Source organism: Silene latifolia, chromosome Y, assembly GCF_048544455.1.
Source record: "Silene latifolia isolate original U9 population chromosome Y, ASM4854445v1, whole genome shotgun sequence".
In the NCBI taxonomy this organism is placed as follows: domain Eukaryota; kingdom Viridiplantae; phylum Streptophyta; class Magnoliopsida; order Caryophyllales; family Caryophyllaceae; genus Silene; species Silene latifolia.
In genome coordinates this window covers 76,649,350-76,666,202 of record NC_133538.1, presented here as the reverse complement: position 1 = coordinate 76,666,202, position 16,853 = coordinate 76,649,350, and the positions used below count along the sequence as shown (strand labels likewise).

The 16,853-nt window shown below is 38.7% G+C and overlaps 1 long non-coding RNA gene across 1 annotated transcript; it reads left to right on the top strand.

Moving 5' to 3' along the window:
• Positions 1-211: 211 nt before the first annotated feature.
• Positions 212-11,915, top strand: LOC141626334 (uncharacterized). Its single transcript, XR_012535932.1, has 4 exons — positions 212-323; positions 7,126-7,271; positions 11,046-11,548; positions 11,669-11,915. It is a non-coding gene; the product is annotated as an uncharacterized LOC141626334 (long non-coding RNA).
• The last annotated feature ends 4,938 nt before the right edge of the window (positions 11,916-16,853 follow it).

Genomic DNA, 16,853 nt, shown 5'->3' with positions numbered 1-16,853 from the left:
CGCGCCACCTCGCCGGAATTTAACCTGCCTTCTATTATTTGGATATTAGGTATGTAAATTCATTATTAATTGTTTATGTTTTCGATTAAATTCTGTGTTATTGTTAGGGTTTATGTTTTTTTTTTTATTAATTATCTTTTGTTAGGGTTTATGTTTATCTTTTTGTTAATTGGAGTGTTGATTCAGTTTTAATTATCTCTTGTAGGGTTTATGTGACTTACGAAAGGGGGTTTATGTTTTCGTCCAAGGTCTCATCGGATATCACCAATCCACGCCGGAATTTCTCATTTACTCGTCGTTCTCAACATTAAGTATCATAAACAGTAAGCCCTCTTTCCCGTTTACTTGTGCTATCATTTTGTTTTGGCTCAATTTTGTGAATTACCCATTAACTAATAAATATTTGTCCATTTTATGCTGCCAATTTTACTGTGTTAATTGAGATTTGACAGTAGATTATGGCGAAAATAGTTGTGTCAATCTAGAATAGTTAAAATTTCTTAGTTGCTTAAAAGCTACACTTGCTGAGTTGGTGCTTTTTTTTGTTGTTAATGGGAATAATAATTACAACAACAAGAATATCAATAGTAGCAGTTGTAGTAGGAGCCAAAATGGGGAGGGACTAGTGGTTTTTAATTGTGTTTTCACTGCTTCTTTTATTGCTGGTTTATGATTTTTATAAGCGTTTGTGTTGTTTTTGTGTTTTTCCTGTTGTTTTCTGGTTTTAAAATCCCTATGCTGTTGTTTTATGGATTTTAAGTGCATTTTTCCTGCTATTTTGGGTTTTTAATGTCGTATTTTGGGTGCTAATTGTTTATTCTTTTTGTTGTTTTCTAAAATTTCAATGGTCATGTTACTGTTTTCTGGGTTTAGGTGCCTATTGGGTTATTCAATAAGTTAATCTGACTATGTGGGATGGCCAATATGTATAATTATTTTTACAGTATATCGAAATCGAGACAGAAAATCTCTCATTTTTATAGTTGTTTTTAGGGATTTTCTACCATATACCCTTTCTCTTTTTTAAGTTTCTACCATATACCCTTACTCTTTCTAGCTTTCTATATTATACCCTCCTATCTTGCAAGTTTCTACCATATGGCCATTAACTTAACTTTATTGTTACTATCTTATTTGACATTGATTAATCCCCTGGTTTTTCTCATTGGACAACCCGCTATCACCATACCATCACACCTAATGCATCTCCTCACCCGTCACCACCACCACCTCACATTCAACACACCAAAAACTTCCTAATCGTGAGGCCAACATCAATAATAGTAAAAATGAAAACCTCCACCCAAAACACCAGCAGCTGTCGTAACTCCCTCTCCCAACCCGGATTTTAAGATAGGGTACGGAGTTTTGGCACTATTTCAGCGTCAATGATACAATCTGGACAGAATGGTTGGGTTGTGACAAGGTTGTAGTCTGGCTTTGTTGTGGTTGTGGGTGGTTGTGTCGTGGAAGAGTTGTGGGTGAGGACTAAGGAGTAGTGCTGATTTTTCGAGTGGTTAGGGGAATGGTGGTTAATGTGGGTGATGGAGGGTGAATGCTGGTTAATGGCATATGAGAGAAATTTGGAAGGTTAAGGGGTATAATGTAGAAAGTTAGAAACAATAGGGGTATATGGTAGAAAAATAAAAAACATAAGGGTATATCATAAGAAATTCATTGTTTTTATTTTTTCGAAAAAAGAAAACTGACCTCAAATTTGCAAAGCTGTTGTATTTCAAGTTTTTTGTTACAAAGCTGCTGTTTTTCAACTTTTTTTTGTTACAAAGCTGCTTCTTTTCATCTTTTTCTTCCCATTAAAATATTTTTTATGTGACATGTTTTAGTGATGCTTAGTGTGTAGAATTAGTTTATTTATTACCTTAGGACTGTTTAAGTGGTAGTAGGCTACCACGGTCTAAACTAATCAGCTTATTCAGTACACATTCAATTGTCATCAGAGTATTATTAATTCGAGCATTGTTTCTTTGAGTTCACACCTGATACTTTCTTCTCTTTCCTCTCTACAAAGCAGTTCCTTTGGCCACACCACTCTTCAAAAAGACTGGTAGCCTTCTACTGTACTTGGCATGAGAAAAACAAGTTATCTTGGTTTTTTACCTCCTGACTACATGCAAATCAAAGTTCCTGGCAACATCCAAATCTATTTAGCTTTTCCTTGACTTCATACTATTCTTAGCTTTCCATATAATTCTCCAACTCCAATGCAATCTGAAGGGGGTTAATAGTCATTTATTTAGTTTTCCTTGTCTTTAGTGGATTTTGCATGAGATGGATCGAAGTTGGATGTATGGAAAACGTAATTTGACAGAATTTCAAAAAGGCGTTGAAGAATTTTGTAGAACTGCTTTAGAATATTCCACTACTACAAATGATGAAGGGTTTTATTGCCCTTGTGTGGATTGCTCCAATGTGATGAAGGTTGATAGTATAAAGTTGTTAAGAGAACATATTATATGTCGTGGATTTAGGCAAGATTACTATGTTTGGATATGGCATGGTGAAGAAGGAGTGTATAAGGGAAATTCCAACGTCAATTATCATTTATCCGAGCAACTTGTAGAAAATGAGAACACTATACAAACTGATATCCATATCCAGGAGGAACCAAATCAGGAGGAGCCGAATCTTAAGATTGGTGAAGGTAACGGGGCTGATAGTGGCGAGGAAAATATTGATGATGATAGTGATGAGGATGAAGACCAATTAAATGACATGTTAAATGGAGTTGAAGATCAGTTTCGTACCCGTTCTGTGTTCGATAGTTTGACCGAAGCATGTGAACTTCCATTGTATCCTGGATGTAATAATCACACTAAATTGTCCATGAGTGTTAACATTATTTAACATCAAAGCTAAACATGGCTGGAGCGACACAAGTTTCACGGAATTGTTAGAAGCTTTGCAATACATGTTTCCCGAAGGAAACCAACTTCCTAAGTCCAATTATTATGCTAAGAAGTTGTTGTGTCCCTTAGATTTAGGGTACATAAAGATAGACGCATGTCCAAATGATTGCATACTATATCGAAATGAGTATGTTGATTTACATAAATGTCCTCGTTGTGGTAAATCACGCTACAAGTTGGGAGATAGGATTTTGTTTGATACAAGTAGGAAGTATCCTTCGGCAAAGATTCTATGGTATCTTCCAATAATACCACGTTTGATACGCTTGTTTTCAATCAAGAAACATGCAAAACTATTAAGGTGGTACATGGATCGAAGGAAGAAAGATGGAAAGCTAAGACATCCCGCTGATTCTCCTCAGTGGGAGATTATTGATGACAAGTATCCTGAATTCAAAAATGGAGTTAAAAATTTAAGATTGGGACTTAGCACGGATGGAATGAATCCATATGGCAGTTTGAGTAGTTTACACAGCACATGGCCAGTTTCTTTAGTGATTTATAATCTACACCCATGGTTATGCATGAAGCGTAAGTACATGATGTTGTCACTTCTAATATCAGGGCCTAAACAGCCGGGAAACGACAGATATGTGTACCTTGCGCCACTCATTGATGATCTTAAGAAGTTGTGGGATGAAGGTGTAACAGCGATCGATGCGTATGCTAATGAGAACTTCGCGTTGCGTGCAATGCTCTTTTGTACCATGAATGACTTTCCGGCTTATGGTAATTTGTCGGGTTATAAAGTTAAGGGAAAAAAGCCCTGCCCTATATGTGAGGATGACATGAAGTCAACATATTTGACACATTCTAGAAAATATGTCTACTTGGATAATCGGAGGTTCCTGAAACGCTTTCACCCTTATCGTAAGAAGAAATTACCATTCAATGGAAAAGTTGAGGAAGAAGTAACTCGCAAACCATTAAGTGAAAAAGAGGTTTATGAGCGGGTCAAAGATGTTGAAACGGTTTATGGTAAGTTCGTGAAGCCAAAAGAGTCTGAAAGTCTTTGGAAGATGAAGTCTATATTTTGGAAACTTCCATATTGGCAAGGCTTACCGGTACGACATTGTCTTGATGTGATGCACATTGAGAAGAATGTGTGTGATGCGCTTTTGGGGACATTACTCAACTTTACCGGGATGTCAAAAGATGGCTTGAAGGTGCACAAGGACTTGATGGAAATGAAGATTCGAACAAATTTATGGCCAGTTGAGAAGAATATTCAAACAAAGGGAAAAAGTCCATCCTTTTATCTTCCACCAGCTTGTTATACCCTATCTAAAGTAGAAAAGCGATTATTTTGTGAGTTCTTATATGGGATAAAGGTTCCTACAGGGTACTCGTCTAATATAAAAAGGCTTGCATCCAAGAGTGATTTTAAGTTAGGGGGCATGAAATCCCATGATTCTCATGTCATGATGCAATTGTTTTTACCCATCGCAATTCGTGGAATATTGCCGAAACACGTGAGGAAGGCCATTACTAAACTATGTTCATTTGTTAATATAATATGTAGTAAGGTGGTTGACCCGGAGATGCTAGATGCACTATAAATTGATGTTACTGAAACACTTTGCCAATTTGAGATGTATTTTCCACCATCTTTTTTTGACATTATGATCCATTTAATTTTAAATCTTGTCCGTGAGATCAAGTTGTGTGGTCCAGTATTCTTGAGATGGGCATATCCTTTTGAAAGACATATGGCTACTTTGCAAGATAAGGTTAGAAATCTAACTCGACCAGAAGCTAACATCATTCAAGGCACTGTCAGTGAGGAGGTAATTGAGTTTTGCAGTGAGTTTGTGAGCAAACTTCATTCTATTGGTCTTCCGAGATGTAAAGATGATGGAAGGTTTGAAGGTAAAGGTCTTGTTGGTGCCAAAGTGATCTCACCTCCATTAGATCTAATAAATAAGGCACACCTATACATATTGCAGCACAGTGATGAGGTGCAACCATATTTGACATGACATAAACAAATATTAGCTTCTAGGCAGCCTTTAAGAGGTGAAAGGTGGTTGATGCAAGAGCATAATCGCACATTTATTAATTGGTTTCACGATGAAGTAATGCAAGAATTACCGAATAATAGTAATGATGTATCTAACACGATCAAATGGCTTGCATATGGTCCTAGAGAGGGTGTTACATCTTACGAAGGGTTTACTATAAATGGATACACTTTCTATACTGAGCGGCAAGATAGAAAGTCATTATCAGTGCAAAATAGTGGCATAACCATTGTTGCATCATCAAGGGAATTTTCTAGTTCAAAAGATAAATGTCTTATCGATGCAACACAATCATACTATGGCATCATTCAAGATATATGGGAACTAGACTATTGTGATTTTAAGGTTCCCCTTTATAGGTGCAAGTGGATTAACAACAATCGACTTGGTGTTCATATAGATGAATTTGGATTTACTCAAGTAGATTTGAATCGTTTGCGGGATACTAATGAACCATTCATATTTGCGTCACAAGCTAAACAAGTCTTTTACATTCTTGATCCTTCTGACCACCGTTGGTCTCTTGTGATTCATGGAAAAAGACAAACTCTAGGCGTTTGGGATGTTCTTGATGAAGATGAATATGATGATTTGGAGGATATTCCACCTTTCTCAAATCCTATAAACAATCACTACTACAAAACTCGTTATGGACATCAGTTGATGGACATCGGATTATCTGGAAAACCGATGCACATAACATGCACATCGGTTCTTTGCAAAAAAAACTGATGTGCATATAATTATATGTACACCGGTTGCGTTAAAAAACACTTGTCCATTATTTTTGATTTTAAAGGACATGTGATATTTAATAAAACCTATGTCTATATAAAAGTCATGGACATGGGACATTGCATTTAACTGATGTGCATCTAAAGTGAAAATTATAGGCGGCAAAAATATTTGCCTCACCGCCATCACTTATAATTTCGACTACATACATTCTTCCCCAAATCCTCTCCCTCACTCTCACTCCCAAACCCTAACCCCCAAAACCCCGTACTCACTCTCCCTCCCTCCGGCTATCAACCCCGTCCACTACAAGAAATAACCGTTTTTGAGACCGCTATTTTGAGACCGCTGCAAAAAGAGGTCGCAAATACGTCTTTGGGACCGCTTTGAGTCTCAAAAAAATTTCGTCGGACTCAAAATTGAGACCGACAACATACAGTATAGAGACCAAAAATCTTTGTTTTTCGTTTGAGTCCGTCTTAATATTTTCGAGATTGATTTAACGGTTGCAATTAATATTAACTTAAAAAAAGACACTTGTATCTATTAACTCGTTCATTCACAATAATTCATTTCACATAACCTCCCAACACAGGCGACTTGCTACTACCCCAATACCGACTTTCACTCTTAACGCCGGCGACATGCTACCCCAACGGCGACGACGCTTCGACCTGCACTCCCAACGCCGCTGATGACCTGCTACCATCTACTGTTTATCTCTCTCTCTCTCTCTCTCTCTCTCTCTCTCTCTCTCTCTCTCTCTCTCTCTCGCTCAACTTTTACCCATCCCGCACCTCAACTCTTTTTCGTCCCGCGTCTCTAAACACAGGTATATTTATAATTACAAAGCCTTCAATCTTTCAATGAATTACATAATGAATTGTTATTTTGACTAATTAAATTAGAATTTTGAAAGAAGATGATTATCGAGGGTTAGGTTTTGATAATTTTGATTAGATTAGGTTTTAAGGTTAATTTCCTAAGAGTGAACTTGTTTGCTGGATTAATTTAACTTATGTGCAGTGTATATTAATTTTGATTATTTAGGGTTAGATTTGTATATTATGCATTTTTATACAAATTCAGATGATTTTCATTGATGTAGCAGGGATTTGTTCTGCCCAGATTTGCACCTCAATATTAAGTTCAGATTTAGTGAATTTTTCGTATAGGTATTTGACTAATGTGCTTCGAAATTAGTGCAAAATTCTTACTTGAACCTTAAACAGACCCAAACACAGCAGCGACTGTTATTGCTTGAAGTGGTGGAACAAGGGGATAACAGGGGTTGTTCCGCCCCTTGGTAGCGAAAGGCTTGAAATTAGTGGCTACATGTTATAAGGGATAATATATATAGGGAGTAACAACTTTTCATTGAAATGTCTTTGAAATACCCTTTATCCTACTACAGTTTTAACGTATTGTTATATGTAATGCAGTTAAGGATGTGCTCCTAAAGTTGAGACCACATTTTTCCGAGAATCAACTGTTGGTATCAGTTGTCGCTGGAACAAAATTGAGAGGTTTGCAGGAGTCTACGCACATTTTACTGTGGTAGTTACACTGCTTTAGTACTTCGTGAAAGGTAACAATTTATTGTATATAGACTAAGACTATTAATGGGGGAATGACAGTCGCTGCTGTGATTGTGTCTGTTTCATTTGGTTGGGTAAATAGTGTTCATCGTCTAATATTTGAATAAGGTCAAATTAATTTCTTATTTTTCTACTCCGTATATTTTTTTTATCATCATTCTTGATCTTTAGATGATTGTAAACTACTAAATGATAAGCTGAATCGATGACCAAGTAGACATAGACATTGTTGTGGGAATTTATAAGATGCCCTAATGGCTAGTGAGACCAAACTTGTTGCCATCACGTTGCATCTGAGTTGTTGATTTACTTCTTTCTTCTCTACCACTAAGCCTAAGATATCTTTTGATATTCGTCAGTCGTCACACATTAGACTAGCACCATTTTCATGTACCAATGCCTATACATACATAAGACAAATTTCATGAGTTTTGTTTGTTTGAAGTATTACTTTGTTAAGTATGGTTCAATATGAACAGGATGATTAATATCGACTGTTTGCCCAAATCTTGGCTTTTGTTTTAATGTTGGCATTGTTAGTGTAACACCCCGGCCCAAACTGGGTCGGGAGCGGTTACTTATGATAGCTCTCCAGGATGTGTACATGGCCCACAGATAAACACGGGTCCTTTATAGCGCATTTTGTCCTCACTCATACGCATCCCAGGAACCTTCCCAAGAGGTCACCCATCCTAAGACTACTCTCAGCCAAGCACGCTTAACTGAGGGATTCTTTTGCATGGATGACCATAAAAGAAAGTGCACTTTGTTGATATGAGTAGTACTTCCAATCCCTTTAAGCACTAGTCATTTAAGCCTATCAATGGACCACTTCAATTACCGTGGGGTGTTACATCTAGACTCTCGGGATGGACGTCACCCGATTCGACATACGATATACCAATCGTATCCAAGACTCGAAACATGGCACACACTCGTAACCAAAGGTCGAGTAACCTCTAATCGGAAACATGGCACACACTCGTAACCAAAGGTCCGAAGAAAGGCGAAAGGATATCCTAATCCGGAAACATGGCACACACCCGTAACCAAAGGTCCGAAAGAGGAAAGATAACCCAATCCGGAAACATGGCACACATTCGTAACCAAACGTCCGAAAGGGGTAAAAAGGAAAGTCAAGTCGTCACACAATGTAAAACGTCACACTTGAGTCACAATAAGAGTAAGAATGATCATGCAAACATCATATGACACGGGACCATTAATGTTACATTCATACTCATGGCTTGCATCTCACCATGAGTACGGATGGGAACATCAATCCCGACGATCATATCGCAACTAGAAGGCTTATAGCTCACCCCTAGTATCCGATAGGACTAAGACTCTCACAACAGACAATACAAGGCATATCAAGGATATGACTCTTCACAAATAACTATTTAATAATAATAATTCATACTTGTCTTATTTTAATAGATATTCCATTTTTCTGATTTAACATGCTGGTTAAATAAAATATAACAAGTGATAATGAACAATTTACGTTATATGAAATATACGGGATAAATTGTGACCAACTTAAGTGACTCAATTATGAGCCCAATAAACAAATTATAAGGAGTCCAACAATTAAATCACATTAAGCCCAACAAACAAGATATGTTAGACCCAACTTAATACTCATGTAAAATTCAAACATATAATCATGTGAGACCCAACAAATTTGTCATGTGAAGTCCAATAAATTTATCATGTGAAGCCCAACAAACTAAATCAAATGAGCCCAACAAATAAATTATGTCAAGCCCAACAAATATAATATGTCAAGCCCAACGAATCAATTATGGCAAGTCCAAATAAATTAACATGTCTAAGAGCGATATTTAATGAGTCATGTAATATAAAACACGAGTCGGAAATTTGAATGATTGAAACAAACGCATGAGAGGCCAAACAAACTACCAGACACGACTCAAAGAGTGAACTTTGGACAGCCATACTCACGTCCCTACCAACAACCGTGACCAAGCTAGGCTGCTGGCCAGGAAGGGCAGGCCACTGCTCAGGCTAGCCGTGATGAGACAAGCCACACGACCCCTGTTCAGACCACAAACAGCCACCCTCTCGCTCCCAAAATCAGCCAAGAACAGCCACAAACACCCGCTAAAGCCCACTCATACACACCCGTCCCAAAACAGTCTCACGGACACCCTCCTGTCACGGTTTCAATATGAAATCAACAGCCCACACAGCTCAGTTTTCAGACGGGATACAAAGTAGGATTGGGACGGAAGTAAAACGCAGCTAAACCTGAATAACACTCACCAAATTTAACTTAACCCAGCTCGAAATTCATGTAAAACAGCCCGATTTAAACGTTATTTTAAGACGGAACCTCGACACAAAATCTTCATGAACACAACCAGCGAATCCGAGCATAAAGACAGCAATGGCGAGATAAAAATCGAGCATACAAATGAGGGAAGGTGTAAAGAATGGAACTTTATCAAAATAAAGACACATAACACGACACTTAAGATGGAATTTCGACGTTTTTGTCGAGTAACCTATCACCGTTACCTTTTTGCCCTTCAAAACTCCGAGAAAACGTCTAAAAAGTATGAGCTTCTCACCGGTTCTTCAGTTTCTTAAACTAGAGGAAAGAAAACGAGATAAAAGAGCTAAAAATCAGAACTTTCATGAGACGGGTCAAACTGAAATCACCACAAAAACAATATTTTCTTACCTCAAAAGATGAAGAATGAACAGGGGAAGCTAATGGTGTAAGAATTAGGGGATTTGGTTGAGGAATAAGGGAGAAATCTGGGATTTAAGGGGGCGAAAATGGTGTCGTATGGTGCTCGCTGTTGCTGTGTTTGTTGTTGTTTGCTTTTAGAGGAAGAAGACGAGAGAAAGAAAGAAAGGGGATGGCAGGGTGAGTTACAACAACAACAACAACAACAGGTGGGCAAGTTGTCGAATTCTGATTGGTCCGGATTAAAGCAGGTACAAGGTGAAATGTGACGGTCTATAGCTAGACGGAATAATGTCTTGAGTTTATTTTAACTTGAGACGGAAACTAATATTATCACTGTCACTATTATTATCCGACCAAAAATACGTATACATTTATTATTATATAAATCATGCCTTAAAGATATAATTTAATCGTACGTATTTTTTTTTATATAGACGAGCTTTTATATAATACGTTTATAAAAATCGTGTTTGACATAAAATTAATTAAATTGAATAATTCAAAAATATGAAATAAAGTAATCGAACAGTTTAATAAATTTAAAATGTCAAAATGGAAAATTCGCGGGTGTTACACTGGATCCAGGTTTAGACTAGGACCGTATTATGATCGTCGTCCTACCAGGAGGTTGGAGTCTAGGATGTAGTCTTGTGTGTGGTATCTCGGACATGCTTTAAAGGTAGCCTCTGAGTCGGATACTCCGTCTACACTTTGTGTGGGTCTTACACTTGTTGAGTCGTGTCAATATGAGTTGGTTGACTTTATTGTTCTATGTCGTTAATTGCATACTTATTCTGATGTATCATGCCTATTCTATCAAGAAAGTACCATGTCTATCTCATCATGATTTTCATTATATCTCCTTGTTCTCCATTTGTTCATACATGTTGCATGAATCTCCTTGTTCTTTACTGTTCACATACGTTGCATGATCAATATGTTTAATTAAGTGTTTGTTTAGTTGCATTTCGACATATTGTGGCTGGGAGAACCTTGAGTTACTCCCCACTGACTGTGGCGTTCATGTTTACATGAATGACAGGTGGTGAAGATGCTTACGTGGGGAAGGCGTGTGGGCTAGCGATAACTAAACCCTCGGACCTTAGTTTCTAGTTTAGAAACCCCTTATATGTTTATTCGTGGGATATCTTTTTCCCGCCTTCTAGACTTGGGTTGTAATAACCTAAAATTGTCTATTTTTGTTTTGTTTCATTTCGTTTTTGGCACCCGCGTTTTAATCTTTAACTTATAATAAAAAAATTTTAAAATCTCACAATTTCCGCTTTAAATTTATTAGTTTTATTTTCCGCGTTATCGCGGGGTGTCACAGTTAGTGGCTGGTGCGTGTCAAGGGAAATGGATGATAATTCCCCTACCTTATCGCTTACAATGGCATATTTAATTCCTCTTGTTTTTACTGCTGCTGGAGCTACTTTTTGGGAAAAATGCATCTGTTTATGAACCTTCAGGAAAAACCCTTGTCGGTATGGCAGAAGTTGAAGCGGCCATACAGGAAATTAAATGTTCCAAGCTCCTCACATTCCGGTGAGTGTATTGCTAGTAGTTGTGATACTTAAAATACAGTAATGTATGTGTCTCGTTAGTTATATAGGATCTTCTATGTTGATATTTTGTTTTCTCGTTAACTTTGTTGTGTTGAACCAGATTCTCTTGGTAATATGCCCAATGGGAGATGAGCAAATCTGAGGCTGCCAAGTAGTCTTGTCTCTTCGGCCTTTTTTTTTTAAAACAATTAGTCAGTTTACATTTCGGTTTATATTTTTGTATAGGTTAGTCGTCTAAGTAAATTTGACACATTATGTAGATGAAATTTTTTTGTAATTGGCTTTGGATAACCGATTGATTGTATACAAATATTTTTTGTTGATTATGGAATCATTTTGCATTGTCATCATGTGTACGACTAATATGGGCAACATCGTAATATTTTTTTTTTATAAAAAATAATAATTATAGACATCGGATTTTTGCAAAAAAACTGATGTCCATTGATCAAATAGACATCGTTTTTCCTAAAACTCCGATGTCCACTGATCAAATAGACATCGGTTTTCCTAAAAATCCGATGTGCAAATTTTAATGGACATCGGTTTAAAATCCGATGTCCATTAATCCACAATGGACATGACCAAACTCTACATCGGTTGTGTATCTGATGTCCATATAGCGAAAAGTCCGATGTCCATCACACGTTTTGTAGTAGTGAATGTGAATGATATTGGAGATCTTGACACAATCTATATGCGTTCTGATCATAAAGAAGGAATTAGCGTGGATGACCCTTAATTATGGGGCTTAGGTATAGTGCTATGATTTCAGCATCAGCATCTATCTTTTAGTTTGGGTAGTCCTTCCAGTGCAGTACACAAATAGGCATTACTCGTTAGGTAAACTAAGATGACATGAGGTTTTCTAGCTTATTTACGAAAGAATTACTCCAAGTACATGATGCGTGTCTTTTATATGATGTTTTACACCCTATTTTACACGCATTTCAGAGCTCATTTATGTAGTTTAAGGCTGCTATTTTCCCCATTTCGTCTACTTTCGTATTTTCATGTAATATTGCAGATTTATGCGGAAATGAGTAGATTTTGAGCCAAATCCGTCCCCGAGTATCTTGCATTGCATCTGACGTGAAGTATTTAATCAAGGAACGAGCTTGGTGCGCATTTCAAGGCCCGAAAGACAAATCCACGAGAAGTCAAGAGTCAGCTAAAGCAGTCGATCGACCGGGTCCTATGGTCGATCGACCAACCCACGGGTTCCAGTAGCTACAGTTCAGCATAGACCAGTCGATCGACCGGTCCCAGCAGTCGATCGACCGGTCCCAGCAGTCGATCGACCAAGACGCTATCTCAGACGTGAATTAGAAGATCGAGAATTAGCAAGCCCATGATATATTAGGTTTATAAATAATAGCTGCGTACTTTTCCTTTATAACGCAGCTTGAGTTTTGAGAATAAACATTCAGTTTTCAATCCAGTAACATTCAGTTTTATCTGTTTTTAGAATATCATATAATTAGGGTTCGGAATATTGTTTCGCATTGGATTTTCGTTCGTGCTTTTAATCTTTTCGTTACAATTCCTCTGCAATATCGGTATTCCCCTATTCTTATTTCAGTTCATCTTTATTGCGTTGATAGTATAGAAATTGCTAGTTAGTTTCCAAAGCCAATATTATCGTTTTATGTTATTTATTTTCCTAATCTTTTCAAGCATGAATTCAGTAGATTTAATGGTCAATTTATTTGTTGTTATCATTCCTAGTATGAGTAGCTAATTTCATTGTGCTAGGATGTAGGGGATCTGTAGGATTAAGCGGCATTAATGATGGTCTGAAATCGCGTGTCAGTCGATCGACTGCCATACCTGGTCGATCGACTGACCACGTGAGGTGTTACCTTCGTTTTAATTGTTTTAATTTCTATATTTGACGAATCGAGTGCACGCGACTAGTTGAATGTTTAGGATTTGACTGCCGTTTAAATCGAAAGATAGGGAAGGTTGATTGACCATCAATTAAAATGACTAAACTATGCTGAGATCGAAAGATAGGTAAAGTTTAGGTTTTTAGTCACTTTTCAGGACGAAAGTCAGTATTAGTGATATTAGGGGCCTGTAGCGAGATCGAAAGATGCTACTTGTTAAAGTTGGACCGAGAGGACCTCTTGTTTTCCCGCCTCATGTGTTTGATTTAGACCTACTTAGTATGCTGCCGCCGAAACTATAGTGAACCGACCATCCTAGTACCCCTTCTTTTATCTGTTTTATCTGTCTATTTAGTTTATTGCCTTTAGCTATAGACCAAATCAATTCAACCCCCACATTCGTTACCTTAAACTAGAATTAGACAATTATTAATTACATTCACCTCCTTGTGGTTTGACCCTGTTACCACTAGCCTAGGTTAGTTTTAATAGGAAATATAAATATTATTTTTGGTACTCACAACGACGGGTATCAAATTTTGGCGCCGTTGCCGGGGAGGCAATTGTTCTAATTTTTAGTTGTTTTATTTTAGTCTGTTTCTTAGTTTAAGGGACATTCGTTCCTTAAACTATTCTCATATTCTTCTTGTAGTTTCCTCTTATACGCAGGTCACAGGGTGGTGAATTACTACCGAACAATCCTGAGATTGAAAAGACCCTGCACGAGTTGAGACGTTCATCTAGGATATTGCCGACAGAGGAAGAGCTGAGTACTCTGTCTAGTTACTACGAGAACGAGTTATTTGAGGAGGATCCACATTCTTCTCCTGTTTCCACTTCTTCAGCTGAGACCGTCACATCTCCAGATTTTCCAGTCATGGCTGAAGAAGCGAACATAGCTAGTCACTCTGAGCCGATAGCTGCGAATCTTTACAAAGGATTCGCCTTACCAGGGGAAGACAGAAAATTCGAGCCGAAACCTGCTTATATCAATTTGGTTGAGAGAAACCAATTCGGGGGAGCTACAAATGAAGATGCAGCTAAGCACATGGAGACCTTTATCGATTATTGCTGTTCCATACCCCCACCAACTGGTGTGACCCAGGACCAGGTGAAAGAGACTATCTTTATATTCTCCCTTCGAGATGCTGCGAGGGAGTGGTATAGAGACCTGGATCGAGCTGCTAATGGGATCACCGATTGGAGTTCGTTGGCCTTGGCATTTTACAAGAAATATTTTTCTGCCTTAAAGACCAATGCGATTAGAGCACAGATCACGAGCTTTAAACAAGGGCCGGATGAGAACTTTCATGAGGCCTGGGCCCGTTTCAAGAAATTGGTGCGAACCATGCCGCACCATGGGTTTGAGAAGTGGAGCCTATGCAATCAGTTCTATAATGGGCTCTATGATGATCAAAGAGCTATCTTGGATGCTGCAGCAAGTGGTCGATTTGCAGAGAATGTTGGAGAGACCAAAGAGTGGAAGATCATTGATGACTTAGCCACCCATAAAGCTGAGTATGGGAATTCCAGGGGGAATCAAAGGAGAAGTGCTGAATCTCCTTCTGTAGCTGCACTTGAAGCTCTCACCGCGAGATTTGATAAATACAAATTGGGAGGAGCTTCAAAAGGGGGTATCTACCATGTGAATACCGTGTCAGACGGTCCTTTCGTCTGCAAAAGGTGTGGAGCTGATGGACATGTTTCAGAAAATTGTCCTAGTCCCTTCGAGTCTTGTGCTGCCTTTCAACATTATAGGAAGACCACCTACTATGAGCCTATTGTTTATCCCAACTTGAGGTGGAGTAGCCAGAACGTCCTAAATCCAACTCCACCTCCGCATCAGCTGCAGCAGCAGCAGAGCTATGTGCCCCCTCATAAGCAACAACAATATCAAAAGCCTCCATATGTCCCTCAGCAGCAACAACAATCCCATAAATCCGATTTTACTGAATTTAAGAACTTGTTGCTGAAAGAGTCCCACGCTAGAGAGGCCGGGATGAAGATGTTAGAGAGCCAAATCGCGCAATTGGCTAGCAAGAACACAACTCGAGCTCCCGGACACTTACCGACTCAAATGGAGCAACAAGAGACCCTCAATGCCATTACTTTGAGGAGTGGGTCTACCCTTGATGGGCCCATTATGGTTGAGGACATTGCTGAAAAAGATGAGGCAGAACCGAGTCAAATGAAAGTTGGATAGAATAAGAACAAGAAAAAGACGATCAGCAGGTATGTCAGTTGATCAACTGACACACCCGGTCGATCGACTGAAGTGCGACAAACATTAGCTTCTAGTCTTGTACAAGTCGGTCGATCGACTGACCAACCTGGTCGATCGACTGAGATCGCTGCTGAAGGTGATTATTTTCGTCCTCGAATGCCAAATAACTTGAGGGATCACCTGTTTCGGGGTACGACAACTCCGAAAGTATTGATTCAGGACCCGAGTGCTGATGGGTCTGTTTCGGTTCCGAAGTACGACCCGATGACGATAAATGGTTCATTTCTGAGACGGTCTGAAGAAGGGTCGAGCTACAACAAGGAGAAGGTGGTGGATTTTCAGCCTAAATCCACCGACGCCGGCATGAGAGACTTAGAGGAGAGGGCTAAGTTACTTCTTACAACCCCCTATCCGGAGAGATTGGTGCCGACGAAGGAACAGGTATCTTTCAATAAATTTGAAAATGTTGTTCGTAGTCTAAACGTACAAGTACCTTTCCTAGAATTAGTTAATCAAGTGCCTGCGTATATGAAGTTTATGAAGCAATTACTTTCTAAAAAGAAGTCACTTGAAACTGTACTACTGTTGCATTAACTGAGGAGACATGCTCTTACTTATCCCATACTGCACCCCTTAAGCTAGAAGACCCGGGAAGCTTTTCAGTCCCATATAATATTGGCACCTTTCCTATTGAGAAAGCCTTATGTGACCTAGGAGCCAGTATTAGCGTTATGCCCTTGAGTCTTGCTAGGAAGCTGAAGTTGAATAGGTTTGCAGTCACAAATATGACAGTACAGATGGCTGATCGCTCTGCAGTCCAGCCAATAGGAGTCTTAGAGGACATCCCCGTGCAAATAGGGAAGTTTTTCTTCCCTGTTGACTTCGTGGTGCTTGATATGCCCGAAGATGCCCACATACCTATCATACTGCTGGTGCAGTTATTGATGTTGGTTCGGGAACTTTGACCTTTAAGGTAGGCAAGCATTCCATTGTCTTTGCCCATAAAGCTAGGAAGAAAGACCCCATGTGGCCTGTCACTTGCAATACGGTTTCTGAAAAGAAATCTTATTTTATACTTCCTGATATGCCTGTGTCTATTCCTACTCCTGTTGTGACAGCTCCGCCCCAGATTGGGAGCAAAGTGGAGGAAGATTATACTGTTTTAGATATTG